Here is a 21,230-nt window from a genome sequence, read left to right on the forward strand (position 1 = left end):
GTTAGTACTGCTCCCAGTGCTATACATGACGCATCTACATCTACATGAAACTCCTTCTTCCAATCTAGGAAGACTAAAATCATCATGGTGACCATTTTTCCTTCCAATACAACCAAGCTCTTCTGATGGTCCTCATTCCAACAGAATGTGACATCCTTTTTCAACAACTTCTCCATAGGCGCAGTGATCTGGGCATAGCCATTAATAAACTTCCTGTAATACCCAGTATGTCCTAAGGTTGCAAACAATTGTTTCACACTCTTCGGCGCCTCCAAGTTAAGTATCACTATGATCTTCACGAGATCTACCATCAGTCCTTGTCTACAAACCACATGACCCAATAGAGTTCCAAAAGGAACACAAAACATGCATTTCTTCATATTGAGCACAATCTGGTACCTTGACAAGTATCTAGCATCAGGTTCAAACTTGCCACATGGCATTTCACCAACCCAAACACAGTCAAGTCATCAAAGTACACCTCTAGAAACTTATGAATAAATTCTTTTAATGCATCAATGACTACATGCGAAAACATCGCAAGCACATTCTTTAGTCCGAAGGGCATTACAGTGTACTGAAAAAATCTCCACTCATTCGTGAAGGTCGTCTTGCCTCTATCCTCAGGAGAGATTTTGATCTGATGGTACCTAGAGAACCCATCAGTGAAGAACTACGCTTCTTGGCAACCTACATTATCCAATACCTCATCAGTGAACAAAGTCGGGAAAGGATCATGTACGCAAGCGTCATTCAACTTTCTGAGATCTACATATATCCTTATTTCATGCTTCTACTTCTTTTCGTGTACCACCATTGGGCTTACCCAATCAAATTCTTCTACGGGCTCAATGATGCCTGCCGTGAGCCTCTTGTCTAGCTCTAAGCAGACCTTCTCCTTATACCTTGGATTGAGATGGTAAGGTCTTTTCTTAACCAGCTTTGCGTCAGGTTTTAATGTGATCTTCATAACACCCAGGTCTCTTATTATCCCCTTTAGCTCCGTAAACTTCGTAGGGAACAAATCCTAGTATTCATGGAGCAATTTAGCGACCTTATCTACCATCGCGTCATCCTAGTAATCTCCAATATTTGTGAATTTGGGCTCCGCCTCCGTACCAATATTTACCTGTTACATTTTTAGTGGTGCAGTTATATCAGGATTCTCAATCTGCGGTCCCTCGACCTTGCGGTGACCCTCGGTTTCAAGGATATTAATCTTTTGTGGATCCTCATCCTCTTCTTCAGGAGTCACGTTATAGCATTCTAGTGCATTTCTCAGCCAAGTAGTCCAATCGGATTGGATCAGATCCAAGGGATGCTCCAGTATCCTAAACATTGCTGCTTTAACTTCTTGTAGTGCTTCGTCAATACAGTGAAACCCATCTTCAAAGCTAAATGTCATTATGAACTCTTCACGCAGAATATCCCATTCACCTGTGCCATGGTAGAGCTTTGTCTCTAAGTACCAGTTCATTAGGATGACATCCGAGGTATGACAAAATAAGTGCACCCATTTAGGTTGGGGCTTTGCTCCCTAAGCCTTAGCCAATTTGGAAAAGTGTGTACATGGATCATCCTTCCCGTCATATTTGTGTGTCATTCATACCTTTGGTTTCCAAAAGCATGTCCTCATCATCCTCCTACACTCACACCAATCATCAAAACTACCCTTATGCGTACCCCACTATCTCACAGACATAACACGTAGTGACTAGTCTAAAGCCTAGAAGCGCTGCTTATCTAGTACTTCCCTCTCAAATGCATCCAAAAATACATCTACATCATTCAAGCCATCTTAAGTGGGAAAATTTCTTACCTCTGACGATACACAGTGCATCGACCCGGTCATCATGCTACAACTCAGTGTGGTTACTTCATGTAGCTCATTCTACTAGCGCTCTAATTCTTCATCAAAATCTTAGGTGTAGGAACTCTCGTGATCCCATGTAATTCATCGATCCACTATTAGATTCACCCAATATTGGTCTCGCACTGTTATCTTATATATGTAGTCCAAATTGTCATCGCTCTCATAATCACAGACTGGTTCAGTATAGTGCGATCCTTCAGCAGGATCAAGGGGGGCTATTACATGAAGGGACTTCTTTTCAAATATCATCTTTCGCTTCTTTAGATTGATTACCCCATTCATGTTAGTAGCCCAATCAATGCTAAAGAGCGTAGGGTAGGGGTCATTGTCATCCACAATTTCTATCACTTCAAAGTTAGCTAATGCACTCAATCCTTCAGTATCTACAGTTACTCCTTGCAACCATCCCATCGGGATGATCTTTTGCTGATTTGCCATTCTCAACTAAATTGGAGACCACTGTAGCGCGAGTCTCCCCATCTGCTCCCAAGTATTCCTTGGTAAAACATTCACGTTTGACACTAGATCCAAAATAACATGATCCATTTCATATTCTCCTATTTGCGCGATCAGTCTCATCTCACTCCCTGTCCTTACTTTATGCTTACCAATCTTCTGTAACACCCGCAGTTTACCCGAAGTGTTTCTCGCGCATCTATTTATAAATTCTTGCAACCATTTCACAACCTCGCTATCATGTGGCAGCTTCATGCAGGTTTCTAGAAAGGTCCTAAGCATAGAAGGGTCCATTTCCTGATTATTCTTATCCCTGCTTCCTGAGGTAGAGGCCTCAACGAAGCACTTCTTTGGTTCTATGAATGTTTATCATGCGCGCTTGATGAGCCCCCAAATTGGGTAACTTATTGGGCTCATTTTGCTTAATTGTCCTTGTTCAATCCTCCATTTTTCATAGATTATGTATGTTTTTCTATAATGTTTATGTTATTTGAATGAATAAGGGCGGTCACTCTACCTAGGAGGCTAATACGTGGTTATTTCAGGATTTTTGGACAAATTTTGGAGCAAAACCAAGCAATCATGGGTCAGCTGACAGCCAAGCTTGAGGGGAGGATTCGTAGGGAGGTTGTCTCTTGCATTAAATGGCCTTCCTCAAAATCTCCACCCTCAACTCAGAGCTCCACAGGCCACCAAAACGAGTTTTAAAGGCAGCCAAGTAGTTTTGGGAAGAGTGACTGTTTACTAGTAGTTGGGATAGCTGAGTCCCTTGAATCTAGGAGGGCTGCTAGCCCCCTCGTATTGTACAAATAGGAAGACCTCAGCCTTCATAGTTTACTATTGGAATTATTGTTATTTTTGCACTATAGTGATGTCCTTTTGCTCAGCCTGGTTTATTGTAGCTACTGCAGTACAGCTTTCATATGATGTTTATTTTTGAATAATGAGAAGCCGCTTTACTTGGCATCAGATCTGAGTTATTTATAGGAGCCTGCAGCTCTTGGGGTTAGGCCCAACCCGAGTGCTAAGGCCTCCTCTATGTATTGTTAGTTGTTCTTTATGCATTTTCAAAAACATTTTTTTTAAGTAGGTTAAAATTTGCTGATTAACTAGGTCAATGTTAATGATTAGAAAGACTTTTGAATGCTCAGATTTAGTTGATAGGTTGTTAACAGGAAAAAGCTTCAAGAAAAGGGCCATCAAACATCTTTGGTTTCACCGCTCCTTCAGTAGGGTCAGGAGCTGAGATCAGGATAACTTTGTTGCCCACAAAAACACTAATTTTTCTTTGCCATGTGGTGGGCTCCAGTATTGTAGCAATAATGCTACAACTCCTGGAGCTTCCTTCTTTAATTTTATCAACCCGGTAGTTCGTAAAAAACTTGGAAGCGACGGTGCTATATGCACAAGTACTAGATCTTGCTGCAGCAGTCACCTGGTCAGCTGGGACAAGTCCGCTAAGGGCTTAAGCCAACTTCTATGAGCTGTTTGAAGAAGCTTTTTAACTGATGGATGAAAGCTAACTCAAAGGAAGCTAATCTACGTGTGGAAGGAAACTGAAAGCCAACAAGAAATGCAAACCCTAATTCTACCAGCTAGTCCTACTGATGCAAAGATGGGAATGCAAACTACTGGAAGAGATGCCATTACTTCTATGAAGGTAAGATGCATGTGTCTAGACTACTTCTACTTGAAGAAAACATCTTTTTGTATTTTTGAATAAGTTATTTAGAATTATCATGCATGTGCTTTTAACTGGCTTCCTACTGTGCAGAGGCGGATCATGGAGGAGAAATGCTTGGAAGAGGTCAGGAAGATTCAGAGAGGGTCTAAGGAGTCCCTAACATCCTTCCAGAGAGTTTCACAAAGTTTGGCTGCCAAGAAACCGCGCTTGTGAGCTTCTACAGGAAGTCTGCAGGGGTTCTACAGGATGTTTCAGAATTTCTACAGGATGTTCAGTAATTCCTACAGGATGTTCTGCGATTGGATTCTGGATGATGGATGAGTGGAAGAGGCTGCTTGGATGGATAGGGAGGTAGGAGAGGGGTTTGTAATGACTTAGTGACAGAGGGATGAGGTGATGAGAGGGTGTGGAAATCTAGTTTGTCTTAAAGAGGGCAGAGGGAATGTAAGGCCAAAAAGGTAGGATGACATGGGCAGTAGAGTAGTTGTGAGACGAGGGGTCTAATTTGGAGATGAGCAGTTGGCTTGGATGGAGCTTAGATGGACGAGAGTGTGATGGAGTTGCACTTCACAGTGGAAACTAAACCAAATCATCCACGTCTTGCACATAATCAAAATATTACTAATCTATCCTAACTGTTAATGAAACCAATGAACATCAACGTTATCTCTAAAGAGAACCATGTATGGTATTGAAGCAAAGAAACATTCCAAGAGGTCTGAGCGTATGGATAACTTTTACAAATGAAAATATTGCACCAAAGATTGCATGAGTATGCAAACTAGTGTTTTTGTTGGGTAGCACTGTCTGAAATTCCAGCCCCTAGAAAGAGGTGAAAATGAGAGTGCAGGCAACCCTTTCCTGGAACTCTTATCAATTCTAATCTCTTTACTCTATTCTAGACATCTGAATCAATTCTATTTTCTAACAATGACCTACTTAACCACACCACGAAATCTAACTCAACAAACTGCGTTTCAAATGCATGTAAAGAAAACCATATTGTTGAAAGGAAAGATATCAATACAAAAGAAGGAGGCCCTAGGCTCTCAGGTTGGGCCCAAGCCCGAGAGCTATGGCTCCTTTAGAAACTCAGATTTGAGATCAAATCTGACTGCTTCTCATTAAAAAATAATAATCATAAGTCAAAAGGTCTGCCAATGATGGCTACAAAAGAGCAAAAACAGAGCTGGCAGCTCGTAGTGCAGAATGTGCAACAGTTTTTCAAAAAGTCCTTTTCGAAGGCTGAAGCCTTATCATTTATACATCACGAGGCCCTAAGCTGGCCTCCTAAATCTATGGAACTTGGCTGACCAAACTGGGAGTGAACAACTGCTTCCACAGAATCTGTTTGGCTGCCTTCTAGATCCGGTTGTGGTGGCTTTTGGAGCTCGGAGTTGGGGGTGAAGATCCCGAGGAAGGCTATTTAATGCCGTGGACAACCTTCCTACGAATCCTCAACCCCATATTGGCTATCTCCTAGCCCTTATCTGCTCGGTTTTGCTCCAACATGTGTCAAAAAACCTGAAATGAGCACGTGTTAGCCACCTAGGAATAGTGACTGCCCTTATTCGTACAAATGACATAAACATACTAAAAAATGATGCATAAGTTATGAAAAATGAATGATTGAGCATGGGTAGTTAGGCCAAATGAGCCCAAAATGTCACCAAATTTGGGGCTCATCATCACCCCCCGGCTAAAATGATTGCTCATCCCTGAGCAACTAATCCATCTCGTCGTCCTTCATTGCTTTCACTGCCACTCTCACATCCCAAGCTTCTGAAGTAGTATCCTCCTCACTGGCATGGAACCCAGCCTTCCTTTCCACCTCTTCCCACTGCTTATGCTATTCTTTTTCTGTGCTGCCTTCCATCAATCCTAAAAGCAAAGGTGGGCTTAGCTTGAGGCCAATCCAGTTGGCTTGGAGGTTCTGTATGGACTTCTTGTAGAGGGGCACCCGTACTAGAGCTTCCCTCATTCGAGTTGGAGTGTGATATTCCCTGATTTTGAGGCTGTGGGACAATGTGTTCCATTGGCGGGTGCAAGCATGAACACAGTTGTCCCCTAATAGTCGCTCCATATCCTCGAAATGTGCTATAGCCTGAGCCTGCTGATCCATGTATTTCAATAAAGCTTGAGGGTTGGTGGCTAAGTGTTGGTGGGCTGATATCAATGTAGTGGGATCCCCTGGCTCTGCTCTAATCAGCAGTGGCTCATGTAACTCTCGGTTCATGACCTCTTTGACCTCTGCTGCTCTCTTTTCTTCATGGCTCAACCATGAGTAAAATGCCATCAACTGCATATCTCCTACGACTGTGTTGGGATCCCATGAAGTCACATTAGGAAGGGCCAAATTATGGAGATAGAACTACGATAGTTTGGCCTTGTCCTCTGATGAACTACTATTTCATAACTCTGTGAACTGCTAGGGGTCTTGGGTTTGGGATATACCCCTCTGTGCCAATGCATTAATTTGGAATTGCAGCCACTGGTCCCGTAGGTATAGGCCATAAGATTTGGCCGGTTGTCTACATTGTAGAGCATCCATGGCCCAACTGGCCATGCAGGCCAGTTGTGCCTCTTTTTGCTGCAACTGTTGTTTGAGAGCTTGTATCTTGATTTGTGCTTGCAGTTCCCTTTCCTGTAGATGCGAGGTTAGCTCCCCAAGACCAAATTGTAGTCCTTCTTTTCCTTGAGGTTCTGCTGTAGTGTCCCCTGATGATGTGCCCCTTTCTTTCCTCAGTTCCTGTAGCTACAGTTTGAGTTTCTCATTCTCTTCCTGTAGGAATACCCGCTGGCAATTTCCCACGTGTTTGGCCATAGCTAATTCTCTTCGTGCCTCCTTGAGTTGTTCCTCCAAGGGGCCTATATCTGCCACTCCTTTTGATTTAGCTATCTTCATCCACGTGTGGGTTCTCACTCTTTCTTCCTCCAACGCAAAGAAAAGCGGCACTGTGAATTTCTGTGGAATAATTTTTCCAGCCTCCAAAAAGTTATAATACGAGCTCAAGCTTGGCTGGGGACTAGGTTCCGGAATATGCTCTACCTCTTCTTCCCTCGGTGGCTCTACTCTGTCTTCCCTCAGTGGTGATGTGGCTGCCTCTCCCTCCATTATTTTGGTCTCCTTGAGCCTGGCCAATGTTTCCTGTAGAACGGCCTCAGCATCCTGTAGCGGGGTTTTTGAAGCCAACCTGTCCATTCTCTATTTCCAAGCAGTTGTCTTCGGGCTCCTCCGCTCATAAGTGACTGATATTTTTGAGGGGGACCTCTCCCTTGGCGAGGTAGGGGTGTCTTCTATGGTAATTGGGTTGTTGGATGGAGGTTGGGGCCTGCCTGTTTTGATTCTCACACTTCTCCTGGCTTTGAAATACATAGGGATCTCCCTCTTTTGTTTTTCCTTCGGCTTGGGAGGGGTACTAAGGGTGGCCAGCATGGCTGCTGCCTCCCTTGCAAGGATTTCGGCTGTTTTCTCCTTCTGTTTTCCTTTCTCAGGACTTCCTGTAGAAAGCCCTGTAGCGGCTGATTTCGGGTTTGCTGTAGAAGCCGTTTTTTATTTTCCTGTAGAAACAGGTGGCATCGTTTTAGCCTGTTTGGCTGAGGGTGCTTTGTCTTTTGAATTTGTTGAGGCTGCCTTCGAGGTGCCTTGACTGACGTGGACTTGTTCATTCCTTTCCACCCTACTCTGTAACCTTTTCTCCCTGGGTGTCAATGTGGGTTTGTCATCCTCTGTTTCGGCAACCTGGTGTTTCTCCTGTTTCCCCTTTTGTTCTTTCTTTGGTGCTTTGGCCATGGTTTCTTGGCCTTTTCCTTTCTTCTCTGTTTGTATTGGTTCCTTCTCCTCGCTGCTGGAGGAGGTGAGCTCCTCGGCCAACATTTAGATGTCCCCATCCTTAGTCAAATTTCGAAAGGCTTCCCACGAGAGAGGGACGGTGTATGTGTGGAGTGCATCCTCCACGAGGAGCTTAATGAGCCCATGATGGGCTACCTGGCCTGGCGTGCCCTCTCGTAATTTGGTGGCACATTCAGTCATGGATTGCAGGAGGAAGTAAGGAATACTTAGCTTGTTTTTTGAAGGTAGGTCCATTTGGTGCCTAAGTTCTGTGAGCAGCCGGAAATGGTACCCATATACGATGCTGAATCGTCCTTCGCACGTGATATATTTCATAATTTGGAGGCTGACCTCACTCCAGAGCGGCTGTAGGCTAGCTCTGCGAACCCCATTCTTATCCTCTGAGAATTGCTCCTCCGGAAGAAAGAACTCTTTTTTAGCCTTCTGGCCTAGTTTTCTCTCCTCCTTATCCCACAGTACCCCCATTGGGAGATCAGTGACTCTCCTGATGAACTGTGGGGTGAGTCTGAGATTCAAACCCCTGAAATTGACAACGGCCAACGTTTTTGATTTTGGCTTCAAAGCTCGCAGGAATTCCTCTGCCACCTCGTCATCGTAACCTTGAAGCTTGTCGCAGAACGACATCCATCGTGCACGAGAAAACAGGTGAACCACCTCAGGGTTTTCCCGTAGCTTCTTTGAGTCTGTTGGTTCTTTCCTAATGAACCCACCCGGCATGGTGAAGGCTTGCTGTGTTAGCCGGAGGTGGCTGGCCCGTATCAAAAGATGAGCTCTCTTTTCTTCATGGTTCAACCATGAGGCAAATGCCATCAACTGGATATCTCCTACGACTGTGTTGGGATCCCATGAAGTCACATTAGGAAGGGCCAAATTATGGAGATAGAACTCCGATAGTTTGGGCTTGTCCTCTGATGAACTGCTATTGCATAACTCTGTGAACTGCTGGGGGTCTTGGGTTTGGGATATACCCCTCTGTGCCAATGCATTAATTTGGAATTGCAGCGACTGGTCCCGTAGGTATAGGCCATAAGATTTGGCCGGTTGTCTACATTGTAGAGCATCCATAGCCCAACTGGCCATGCAGGCCAGTTGTGCCTCTTTTTGCTGCAACTGTTGTTTGAGAGCTTGTATCTCGATTTGTGCTTGCAGTTCCCTTTCCTGTAGATGTGAGGTTAGCTCCCCAAGACCAACTTGCAGTCCTTCTTTTCCTTGAGGTTCTGCTGTAGTGTCCCCTGATGATGTGCCCCTTTCTTTCCTCAGTTCCTGTAGCTACAGTTTGAGTTTCTCATTCTCTTCCTGTAGGAATACCCACTGGCAATTTCCCACGTGTTTGGCCATAGCTAATTCTCTTCGTGACTCCTTGAGTTGTTCCTCCAAGGGGCCTATATCTGCCACTCCTTTTGATTTAGCTATCTTCATCCACGTGTGGGTTCTCACTCTTTCTTCCTCCAACGCAAAGAAAAGCGGCACTGTGAATTTCTGTGGAATAATTTTTCCAGCCTCCAAAAAGTTGTAATACGAGCTCAAGCTTGGCTAGGGACTAGGTTCCGGAATATGCTCTACCTCTTCTTCCCTCGGTGGCTCTACTCTGTCTTCCCTGAGTGGTGATGTGGCTGCCTCTCCCTCCATTCTTTTGGTCTCCTTGAGCCTAGCCAATGTTTCCTGTAGAACGGCCTCAGCATCCTGTAGCGGGGTTTTTGAAGCCAACCTGTCCATTCTCTCTTTCCAAGCAGTTGTCTTCGGGCTCCCCCGCTCATAAGTGACTGATATTTTTGAGGGGGACCTTGTTACACTAAAAAATGTCACCATGACTATTTACAGTTAGTATGGCTCAATCAACAGTCATGCTACCCTCTTAGGCAAGTCTTATGCCTCTGCTCTCCATGTCAAACTCCAAAAAAGAGAGAAAGTCTTGTATAAATGTATTTATCTCTGGGGACGCAGGTTCTCTCAACCTTACCTGCGGGGACGCTCCCAATGTTCACAAAAGCTGCGTCCAAAGACGCTCTGTATGTAAAGGGACAGGTGCGTCCCCCTGTAAAGGTTAGAATGCGCAAGTTTCATCTTTAAAAAGTTACTTGTGGTCATTTCTAGAGCATTCTAGAAGGTTGTTCGATGTGTATTGGGCGCCTCCAGATGGTTCATGCACTCCTATCAAAGAGGAACTTATCCCATCAATAACGGAGCTATCCCACCCAAAGAGGGGATTATCCCATTGATGGTGGACCTGATTAACCTCCTCTTAAGTACTATAAATACAGGCATTGGGCCAGAAGGAGGAGAGGTTGAAGCTATACATTTTCTAAGGGTAAATGCTGCAGGAATTAGGACTCCCATTTAGAAGCTTGTGAGGAGAGATTGCCATCTTTGCTTGTTCTATTTGGAAGTGGGTGAGCTTTGTCAAAGTAGAGGAAGACTCTTGTGGACCCTGGAAGGAGCTTGCACAACACCAAGGCTCAGGTTGTAATGGTTCCTTTTGATTACCTTTAATGCAAATTGGTCCATTCTTCTCAATAACTTGTTGTTTATGGGTTATTTCATGTACTCCTTGGTCTATATGTTGAATATGCTTTGTTTTATGTTATAATTAGGTGCTATTTAATTGTTTGACTGTTGGTGATTGCAGGTTTTGGAGAAAAGGAGGAGCTCATCCAGATCAACAAAGCTTGGACTTCTACAACAGCGTTTGGACAAAGGTAAGAATGAAACACTTGATTTCTCATATCATAATGCATGTTTAGAGAAGGATAGCTCTAGTTTGTTTTGTTTGTCATTAGAATGTCTTAGACTTCTAGGAAGGTCGGTTGTGTCCGCACTCTTGACTGATTCCGTGTGACAAATTGGCGACTCCACTGGGGAATCCATTGATGAGAAGAGTCTTTTCTTTTGTGTGAACTTTGCTTTGAGAAAATTGGTTTATTTTTCTGGTTTTGGCTCTGTGATTCTGTCTCTGGGTGGGTTAGCTTAGGATTAGTTTTATTTTGCTTTTTCTTGAGTTTTTCAGTAGGACGCACCCTCTGAGTGCTGCACAGTGCGTCCCTGGACGCACTTTTGCTGTGTGCACAGAGCGGGCCCGCACCTGTGCTAACGGGTTGCCTGCGTCCCCTGCCAAAATTTGAGAAAATTCCATTTTTTGCATTTTTGCTCTTAGATTTTGTTTTTCTTAGTTTTTTCTACCCATATTCATTAGTCCCTTGCCAAGAATCTTCACCTGAACTTGTTTTCATAGCATTAAGTGTTTTAGTGGATTTCATTGAAATTTAAGCCTAGGGTTTGATTTTTGAGTAGATCCTGTAGTGACTTTAATGGTGGAAGTTGTCAAGCCTTAGATCTCTCTGGTTTGGTCAACCTTCTTGAGAGTCAGATCTGTCATAAGTCTACCCGTGTGAGCAACCAACCTGTTGAGTTGTCTCTTTGGTCAAATTTCAAAGTGCTTGTTGATTAAGTCTTGAATTCCATTTTACAAAAAGAACAAAAAGATTTGAGTTTTGTTTTGATCAGCTCTTGATTCTGCAATAGCTGGTCCTTGATTTGATTTTGGTCAAGTAAAACAACCTAGAAACATCCTTGTAGGTTTTGGCCTCGTTAAGTTTGCTTAGAGTAAATTTACCTTTTAGTTTGCTTGTGAATGAATTTTCGTAGATTTTAATAGTTGTTAAGATTGATTTTTTTTAAATTAGATTTATTTGCTTTATTAAAAGAAAAATACAAAAACATCTTCTTTAAAAATCTTGTTTCAAGTAGCTTTGAAAGTTTTGAAAGAAAAAGAGTTTTTCGTGCAAGTAAAGAGTGGTCATGTGTGTGTGCTTGAAAAGAAAAAGAGAATTGTTTCTTTGATTGTCTTTTCTAAGGAAGTTGTTTTCTCTAAAATTTGCATTCTCTCAAATCTCTTAGTTAAGAATTTCATTGAAAAAGGAAAGTAGCATAAATCATCTTAGGTGCATCTTTGTAGTGGTTGGAGTCGAGTCTACACACCATTGGTTTCACTTCCACTACCTTTTGACTTTAAAGAACAACCATAAAAGTAACGCTTAAAGTAAAATTGAAATAGTAACTTTTATTTACTAGGGCTCTGAAGCACCAATTTAGATCAGGCTAGTGTCTTGGAGTAGGTGAGTAATTAACTCTCCAAGACAACAAAACCAAACAAGTAGCTTATCTTGTGATAGAATAAATCCAATTGTCTCACTTGTACTCTGGGAAAGCTCCTCTTAAAGGAGAAGCATGAGCTCGTGTCCGAACCAGTGAGGGGATCATTCCCCCCTCGTTGGGAACGACGCCAGACACGCACGTATTACAAACGGTAAACCTCGGATTAACCATTGTCGAGGAGCCAGGGGTCACTTGTCGGTAAACCCTGGATTATTTTCAAGGAGCCGGCAAGGGGATTGAGCTTGCTACTCTGCCCTTGCATGCTGTCGGAGTTTAGACTGTTCCCCCAGGTGCATTTGTTGTGGTTGGTAACCTTAGTGACCATTATCTTTAGGATTCTACCGAGGTGACGGTGGAGGGAAGGTCCCACTATACCTGGAGCAGACGTTGGTTATACTCACTTGGATTTTCTGGGGGGTTCACTTCACTCGAGACGGTTAAAGTGGAGGAACTTGGTCCAGTCTATTCATTAAGCAGGTTGCCGGGGTAACTGTTCCACCCGCCATTTCTGTACTGAATCCAGCGAGGTTGGGCTTCATCACCAACTAGCGCTTTTGGTCCGGAAGACTACTGTTTGTGTTTGGTTTGACGCCCTAGATTCTTTAGGCGTGTGATTCAAATTTGTTTGGTTCTTTAGAGACATTAGGTGGTTTGATTTGAAATTTTATTTTGTTTTCGTGTGTAGTAGTTAAAAGTTTTTAGCTGTGGCAGAATTACCGAGACAGTCCCGTAGACTGCGGGGCCAGTCTCCTAAAGTTGTTTCTGTGGCCGAATTGTTGAAAAGATCCCGTAGACTTAGGGGTGAACCTCCTCAGGACGAGTCCAGTCATTTAGAAGGTTTAAAGGTCCTTGTAACTCCTCCTAGTGGCAGTAGAGTAGGTTCACCTGAAGAAGGAGAATCTTCCTTGGTGGTCCATCCAGATTACCAAAGTTTAGAGACAGGTTATAATCCCGAAGCTGTTACAGTTTCTGAGCTTGTTGGTAGTTTTTCGTCTGCTAGTGATACAGGCGAAGAACCAGAAATATCCGAACCTGTTACTCCGACTCCTAGTGTCCCTGATTCACCGAGAATAGAAAGAATTATCACCGAAAATCTTCCTGTTGGTTTGATTGCTATTGAAGAACTTGTTCCGAAGGAAGAAATAGGCGTCTATGATCCTGAAGATCAAATTACCCTTGATCTAAGGGAGCGTGAATCTATCTTTTACAGTCCTCCTAGAAGTACTACTTGGTACCTTTCGTTAACCAATTATCTAGACAACTTTGGGCTAGGTTTTTCTACACCTCGTACTCCTTTTCCACCTGGAGGTATTCATACTCCTGTAAATATGTCTGGTCAGTCGTCCGTGTTTACACAAAGTCCTGAATCTTTTTTACATGGCGGTCCTTCTGTTCCTACTGGGTATCAATCTCTTTCTGGTACCTTTGCGGGAGCATCTCCTCAACCCGTTGATCATGGGTTATTAGTTGGAAACAGTGGTAATATACCATTGGGTGTAGGAGACATTTACATGATGTCAGGTTCAGTTCCCGTTTCCCAACCTCAAGGTGGCCAATTATCGCCTGGGGGGCAGCCTCCGTTAATGCCTGGGGGGCAACCTCAAGGTACTTCATTCGTGTCTGGGGGGCAACCTCAAGGTCAGTACGCTCCTATGGGGCAATACATACCTCAAGGTCAACCCCAGCCTCAATATGTACCCCAAGGTCAACCTCAGTATCAATATCAACCTCAAGGATGGCAACCTCAAGGATGGCAACCCCAAGGGTATCAACCCCAAGGGTATCAACCTCAAGGGTACCAACCTCAAGGTCAAGGCAACCCCAGTATCCGTATTTACCTCAAGGTTATCAACCTCAAGGTCAATACTCAAATCAAGGTTATCAACCACCTCAAGGTCAATCGTATGGTCAAGGTATGGGAACTGCACCTTACAATTATCAATCCTATCCTCAATCCGGCTATGGATCTCAGTATCCTCAACCTGTTATGGGTCAATACCCTGGAATGTTAGTGTGGGATCCTTCACAGGGTCAACAGATGTTGCAGCCAAGTGTGCAGTCGGTACCTCAAGCCGGACAACCTGTAGTTTCTGGTCAACCCCAGCAACCGCAACCTGTCCAGTCAAGTGTTCAAACCTTTGTAACTTTGGTAGTTACTCAGCCGCCAATTGCACCTAGTACTCCATCTCAAACGGCTGCTGCAACTACCGCCACATCTACCATACTTACTTCTGGAGTATCGACGGCTCCGGTTTCTACTGTCTCTGTAACCACTCCTCAGACATCTGTACCGTTGTCCGGATCTACGATTCAAACCACGGTCCAGATGCCTGTAGGCCAACCTGGTATAAGTACGGTTGTCACTACTCAACCTCAATTTGTTCAACCTCCGTACCAGGGACAGTATCAACCTGGGCAAGCTGTCCAACAACCGGTTTACCAGTATCAACCGTATCCTGGGTACACTTATCAAAAACCTCAGCAACCCCAGTACGGTCCGGTTAATCCTGGTTTTCCAGGAGGATATAATATCCCAAATGCAACTCCTGTTCCTAGTTATCCTGGATATCCTCCTCCTGGGGCCGGTATTGTGACCCAGAGTTTTAGAGATCCTAACCGGCAGTTACCGTTTATCGCAACTTTGGATTTACCAGACTTGACGCGCCTAACGAACGATCCAATTCAATATCTTCCGTTCTGGCCGCCAATGCCAAATAAGTTGCCCAGCGATATACCCAAGTTCGAAGGTAAGTCTGGAGAGGATCCGTCCAATCACGTGATGACTTACCACCTCTGGTGTGCTTCAAATTCTATCTCGGATGATTCGATCTGCCTACGTCTTTTCCAGCGTACACTCATTGGTCTCGCGGCCAAGTGGTACATTGAGTTACCACGGGCCTCTTTTTACAATTTTAGCCAGTTAGCTACCTCGTTCTTAACTCACTTTCAGTTACCGGTCAGATACGATAACGGTACGGAGTTATTAACTTCACTAAAACAATCAACCTCCACGTATATTTCTGATCACATTCATGAGTGGAGACGTCGAAGAAGGCTAGTGAAAGTTTTTATCCCAAACCAAATCTTAGCTGAATGGTTTGTTAAATCATTATTACCAAGGATTACTGAAGATGTAGCTAAGGCCGGAGTAGTTACTGAGGAGCAAGTCATTGCTCAGGCGCAATACCTTGACTTAGTTTACACTCAGTCGGGTACATTACACGAGAAGATTCTGGATCTTCCAAAGTCGAATCAAATCGCTGCTGCTCCTTCGGGATCTCATGCCGCTGATGGTATGATTGGCATCGTGAATACAAAGAGCAAGAAGAAGTCTTCCAAGGCTTCAACTACTCCTATTATCACTTTGCCCGATTCCCCGACAGGAGAGTCTTCTCCTGAACTTACCGCCGATATTCACGCTGTAGAGTCATCTACGGCCAAATAAAAAAACGGCGGAAAGAAAAAAGGAAAGAAGAAGGCTAAAGCAGACAAGGCTCCGAAGGAGAAAACAGAAAAGTCAGAAACTAATGACGAAAAGCGCAAACCTCGATATCCTTGTCTTATTTGTGAAGAGGATCATTTTACGAGAGATTGCCCTCATCGGGCAGAGGTAGTGAAAATAGTCAAAGGTTCTCCCACTCCTGCTGTATTAAAAAATCCATTTCCGGAGCAGGAGAATAAGATGATAGGTTCTTCCTCGAATGCCAGTGAAGAACCCATTTTGATGATGTCTCATGTGAGGATTGCGACTCGATCGCAAGATTATGGTAGTAAGAATCCTGTTGATGGTAAGGAAGCAGAATCTTCTCATTCTAATCCATCAACCTCAGCTCCTGGTTCCGATCCACTACAGATCGAGAAACCTAACCCATACTTAGTAATTAAACCACCCGCCAAGGGTGTACTTCGAAGGTCTGCTTTCAATCCACATGCGAGAGCAGCCCAGAATTACAACATTGTTGAGGACTTAGCTGTTTCACCCTCAGCAATGTCGGCATTAGAAGTGCTGCAATCATGTCCAGCACAACGAAAATTGCTTTTGTCGGCTATAGGAGCTGTTGATGTTCAGGATCCGAATCTAATGATCTTCGATCTAGAAAATAGTACGCCGCGTCTCCCCCATCAAATGGCTTTCCAAATTCCAGTGATAGTCAAAAACAGACCTATTCATAGGACTGTGATTGATGAGGGAGCTTCTACGTGTATTATGTCGATTCAATGTTGAGATCCCTTGGTTCTCCTTCGTTGAACCAATCCCCCACCATCCTTAAGGCCTTTGATGGCCGTGGGTTCCATCCGTTTGGTATTCTACAGGAATTGCCTATAGGGGTAGAAGGTAAAACCGTTAGTCTGGATGTGGAAGTGGTTGATGCCCCTCTAGACTACAACCTTCTTTTGGGTCGAAGTTGGTCATATGCTATGACAGCGGTCGTTTCATCGGTCTTCAGAGTAATTAAATTTCCACATAACGGTAAGATCGTGACTATTGATCAGCTGACATACTTTTCATCCGACCCAGCCTCTTCAGAGAGTATCCAGCATGTCGGTAAGACGACAATCCCTTATAGGGACGTTGGTGTAGGTTTAGTTAAGGATTCCGGTTTAATGGGAACTTTTCGTCTCCCTCCACTCAGCGTAGAACCTTCGTTTGCAACAATTCATATGATAACATCAGAAAACATTATTTATGATGATCCTTGGTTTGTCCCATCTGACTCTGAGATAGACTCATTCGGTAATGCTATGCCCTTGAGTCCATATGAAATTGCTTATGAAGCTCTCATGTCTTTTACCGACTTTCATTCGACCAAGGTCGACCAAATGAATGTGGTCGGTGAAGCGTCATTTTTCACCTCACCCTTAGAACGGATAGCGTTTCCCGAAGTCGTGTCATCTGACGAACAACTTCGCGAAATCCTAAGTGTAGACGATCTACCATGGGAGGATCTCCATCACAGATCTTCGTTTTTACCTAAGGATGATGCATTTGAAAATGATTTTTCATCTATCTTTACCGCTGAATATGTCAAAGACGCTCAGGATCCAACGAAACATTCTGATTCAGAGTTGAATTTAGGGAATATTTCTCGTACTATTCCCATTGATATTTCAGTGAAGCCCGGAATTGAGGAGAACATTCATATAGGTGCCGCATGTACAGAAGAAGAAATCCAAACTTACAAGGCCCTATTCCAAGAATTCCGCGATGTGTTTGCCTGGTCTTACGAGGAAATGCCGGGAATCGATCCTGCCATTGTTGTTCATGAAATAAAGACCTACCCGGATGCTAAACCCGTCCGGAAACGGTTGCGTCAGATTCACCCTCGAAAAGCGGCTGCGATTAAAGCAGAAGTCGAAAAGCTGTTGAAAGCAGGTTTCATTTATCCGATCCCGTTAACGGATTGGGTATCGAATATTGTTCCGGTCAACAAGAAACAAGGAACAATAAGAATCTGTATCGACTATAGGGATATAAATCGAGCTTGTCCAAAAGACAACTATCCTACACCTTATATCGATCAAATTATTGATGATTGTGCTGGAAGTGAAATGTTTTCCTTTATGGATGGTTTTTTGGGCTATAATCAAATCAATATTCTACCTGCCGACCAACCAAAAACGGCATTCATTTGTCCATGGGGGACATTTTCTTATTGCAAATTACCTTTTGGGCTTAAGAATGCCGGGGCCACTTTTCAACGGGCGATGTCTTATGCATTTCATGACATCAAGCACATTGTGCAACCGTATCTCAATGATTTGCCTGCTCATTCTTTACATCGAGCTGATCACCTTGTCCACCTACGAGCAATCTTTATGAGGTGTAGGCATTATCGAATTCGTTTGAATCCCCACAAGTGTGTTTTCTGTATAGAAACAGGTCGATTGCTGGGATTTGTTGTTTCAAAAGCCGGCATTCGCGTCGATCCCTCGAAAGTCGAGGCTATCATCAAATTGCCTCCTCCTTCGAGTTTGCGCCAACTCCAAAGTTTGCAAGGGAAAGCGAACTTTTTACGCCGATTCATCCCAAACTACGCCGAGGTCACTAAAGGTTTTACAAGGTTGTTGAAACAGAACACACAATTCTTTTGGGACGAGATTGCTCAACAATCTTTTGATGCACTTAAACACGCGTTGACCCATGCACTGTTGTTGCATCCTCCCAACTACAACCAGGACTACTTCTTATACCTCGCAGCTTCGCATTCCACCATTGGAATGGTGTTAGTTCAAGAAGATGAATTAGGAGCGGAGCATGTGATATATTATCTTAGTAGGACCTTAAATCCCACTGAGCTAAAATATTCGCATGTGGAGAAATTGGCCCTGGCAGCCGTTCAAGCTGTCCAGCGTTTTCGTCACTACATTCTTCTCCGTAAAACTACAGTTATTTCGGATTGCAACCCTATGATTTATACTTTGACAAAACAACTGCTAGGGGGAAATTACTCTAAATGGATCGTCATCCTGCAAGAGTTCGACTTGGAGTTCGAGAAGTCCAAGTCTAAGAAATCCTTAGTTTTTGCGGAATTGATGTGTGATTTCCCGAGTACTGACACAGAGACTGTGGCAGAAGAGTCCATTGCGGACGAATCTTTGTTTCTTATCAGTACTGTAGATCCATGGTACGGGGATATAATCATCTATCTCCAAACCCAAACCTTTCGGCCTGAAGCTTCAAAGGCGGAACGTCGAAAAATTCGGTTTCAATCCCAGCCATACAAAATTATTGGAGATACACTTTATCGCCGGGGGGCAGACTTAGTTTTTTGACGTTGTCTAACTCACGAAGAGGCTGAGAGAGTTTTGAATGACTGTCACTCTGGAGCATGTGGCGGTCATATGTCTGGGTATGCCACAGCTCAGAAGGTGTTGCGCGCTGGTTACTTCTGGCCATCTATGTTTAAAGATTGTATCATTGCAGTCCGGAAGTGCCACAACTGCCAAGTGTTTGATCGAAAGATGCGCGCACCGCTTGCTCCTCTCCACCCTATAATTGCCGTTGGTCCATTCGCCAAATGGGGTATCGACTTTATTACTTGTAACCCTCACTCGGCCGGGGGGCATGCGTATATCATCCTCGCGGTTGATTATTTCACTAAATGGGCCGAGGCGATGCCTACATTCGACGCAAGCGGCAAAACAGCTGCAGTTTTCATATTCAATCATATAATAACTAGGTTTGGTGTCCCACAAGCAATCATTACTGACCATGGGAGCCATTTTCGAAACACCATGATGACTGAACTTACAAGCCAGCTTGGTTTGCGCCACGACAGCTCTACTCCTTATTATCCGCAAGCCAACGGTTTGGTTGAGTCTATCAACAAAGTTCTGGTTATCATGATCCGACGAACCATTGGTATTCATCGGTCGAATTGGCACAACATGTTATTTTCGGCGCTATGGGCATACCGAACCTCAGTGAAAACCTCAACAGGGTTCACTCCTTTCCAGCTAGTTTATGGCTTGGAAGCAGTGTTACCCATTGAATGTGAAATCCCATCACTTCAAATGGCTGTCGAATTACTCCCAGCTACTTCTGAAGAGGAGAAACGTTTATTGTACTTAGCTAAATTAGATGAGACTCGACGTGACGCTGCATTGGCAATCGAGACTCACGCGAAGCGAATGAAAGCTCAGTATGATAGAAACGTGACCCCTCGAAGTTTTTCGGAGGGAGACCTAGTGCTTTTATATGATCAAGCTAACGATAAGCTAGGTGCTGGAAAATTCATTCCTATGTGGCATGGACCCTATATTGTAAAGCGAAAGCTAGCAAAAGGGGCTTATGAGCTGGTAGATTTTGATGGGGACTCTTTGGGTAAACCCAGAAATGGACTTTACCTAAAGAGGTATTATGCTTAAATGGTGGGTATGGAGAATTTTTAGTTAGGTTAGGTTTTCTTTCTAGCTAGTATGATTAGTAGTTACAGCTTAGCTTAGTGAGTGTGTTTTTCGTCGTTATTCTGGCTTATCTTGGTTTTACTCTTGATATTACAGATGTCGACGCCTCTCCAAACATACATTGGATTTGCTGATGGTGCTTGTCGTAGTACACGGAATATCTCTTCCGCAGCTTGGGTTATCTATTCACCCTCTGACGAGTTAGTTTCTATGCATGGGGTAAGCCTCGGTCAAACAACGAATAACATTGCAGAATACAGTGCAGTGGTTGAATTATTATCCGAATCTATTTCATTTGGAATTCGACGTTTGATAGTGAGGTTAGATTCTGAACTTGTTGTATTACAGCTTAATAGAGTTTATGCCATTAGAAATCCTGTGTTATTAAGGTTGTTTTTGAGAGTGCATCTCTTGGAACGTGAATTTGATTACATTGAATATCAGCATATTCCAAGGTTCTTAAATACATTAGCAGATGCAATTGCTTCTCGAGTGTTGGACAGACATTTACGATAATCATGCAAGTAAATTTAAAAACATTTCATCATACATGTTAAACAAGATAAGCCGGTAATAGTGATATATATATAGATAGGAGTGTGTCAAAAAATATACATCGTCTTCGATCATAGGTTGAAAAACACCTTATGATCGGCAAAAATGATAGAGTACAAAAAGTCAAAAATGTCACATGTGTCTACAAAGTGACTAGCCAATCACTGGTGGTGCTCCCTATACGACACCACTGCACGGGCTACCTTACGCAAAAATCTCCTAAACGGTCCAGGCACTGCGACTACAAAGCGCTGAAGCCTGATAGGAATGTCATCCATAGTAGTCTCAGGCATATCTGCCGACAGACGCTCTAGATCATGCTCCAACTCAGCTAGTACTTCTGCAGCCGCGTCCTGTGGGGCTGGTATCGGTGCAGCTGGATGTCTCCTCTCAAAAGGCCGGAGGTTGGCTGGACGCTGTGGACCAACATCTGCATTTTGAAAATTTTACTGTCATTTTTGAGACGATATATATAAAAAACAAAAAAAATACATAATTTGAAAACTTGTGAAAAATAAAGTACCTCTGTCATCCCATTGTTCTCCCTGTGGAAGAACCATGTCCGGATCATGTCGAAAATCTACTCCGGCGTACGGAAAGTCCTGAATCGAGAAAACCTGGTCCTCCAACCAGTGAAAGTAACTATCAGAAAATCGAACAACTGCCACGCCCTCGTCAGGATGCCGGGCCATCACCGCAACCCATCGTACCATCTTTGGCTCCCGAGGACCCAAGATATCAACAGTGAG

Source organism: Pinus tabuliformis, chromosome 9 (assembly GCF_031772625.1).
Source record: "Pinus tabuliformis cultivar Carrire ecotype Pingquan chromosome 9, CPIR1, whole genome shotgun sequence".
Classification (NCBI taxonomy): Eukaryota; Viridiplantae; Streptophyta; class Pinopsida; order Pinales; family Pinaceae; genus Pinus; species Pinus tabuliformis.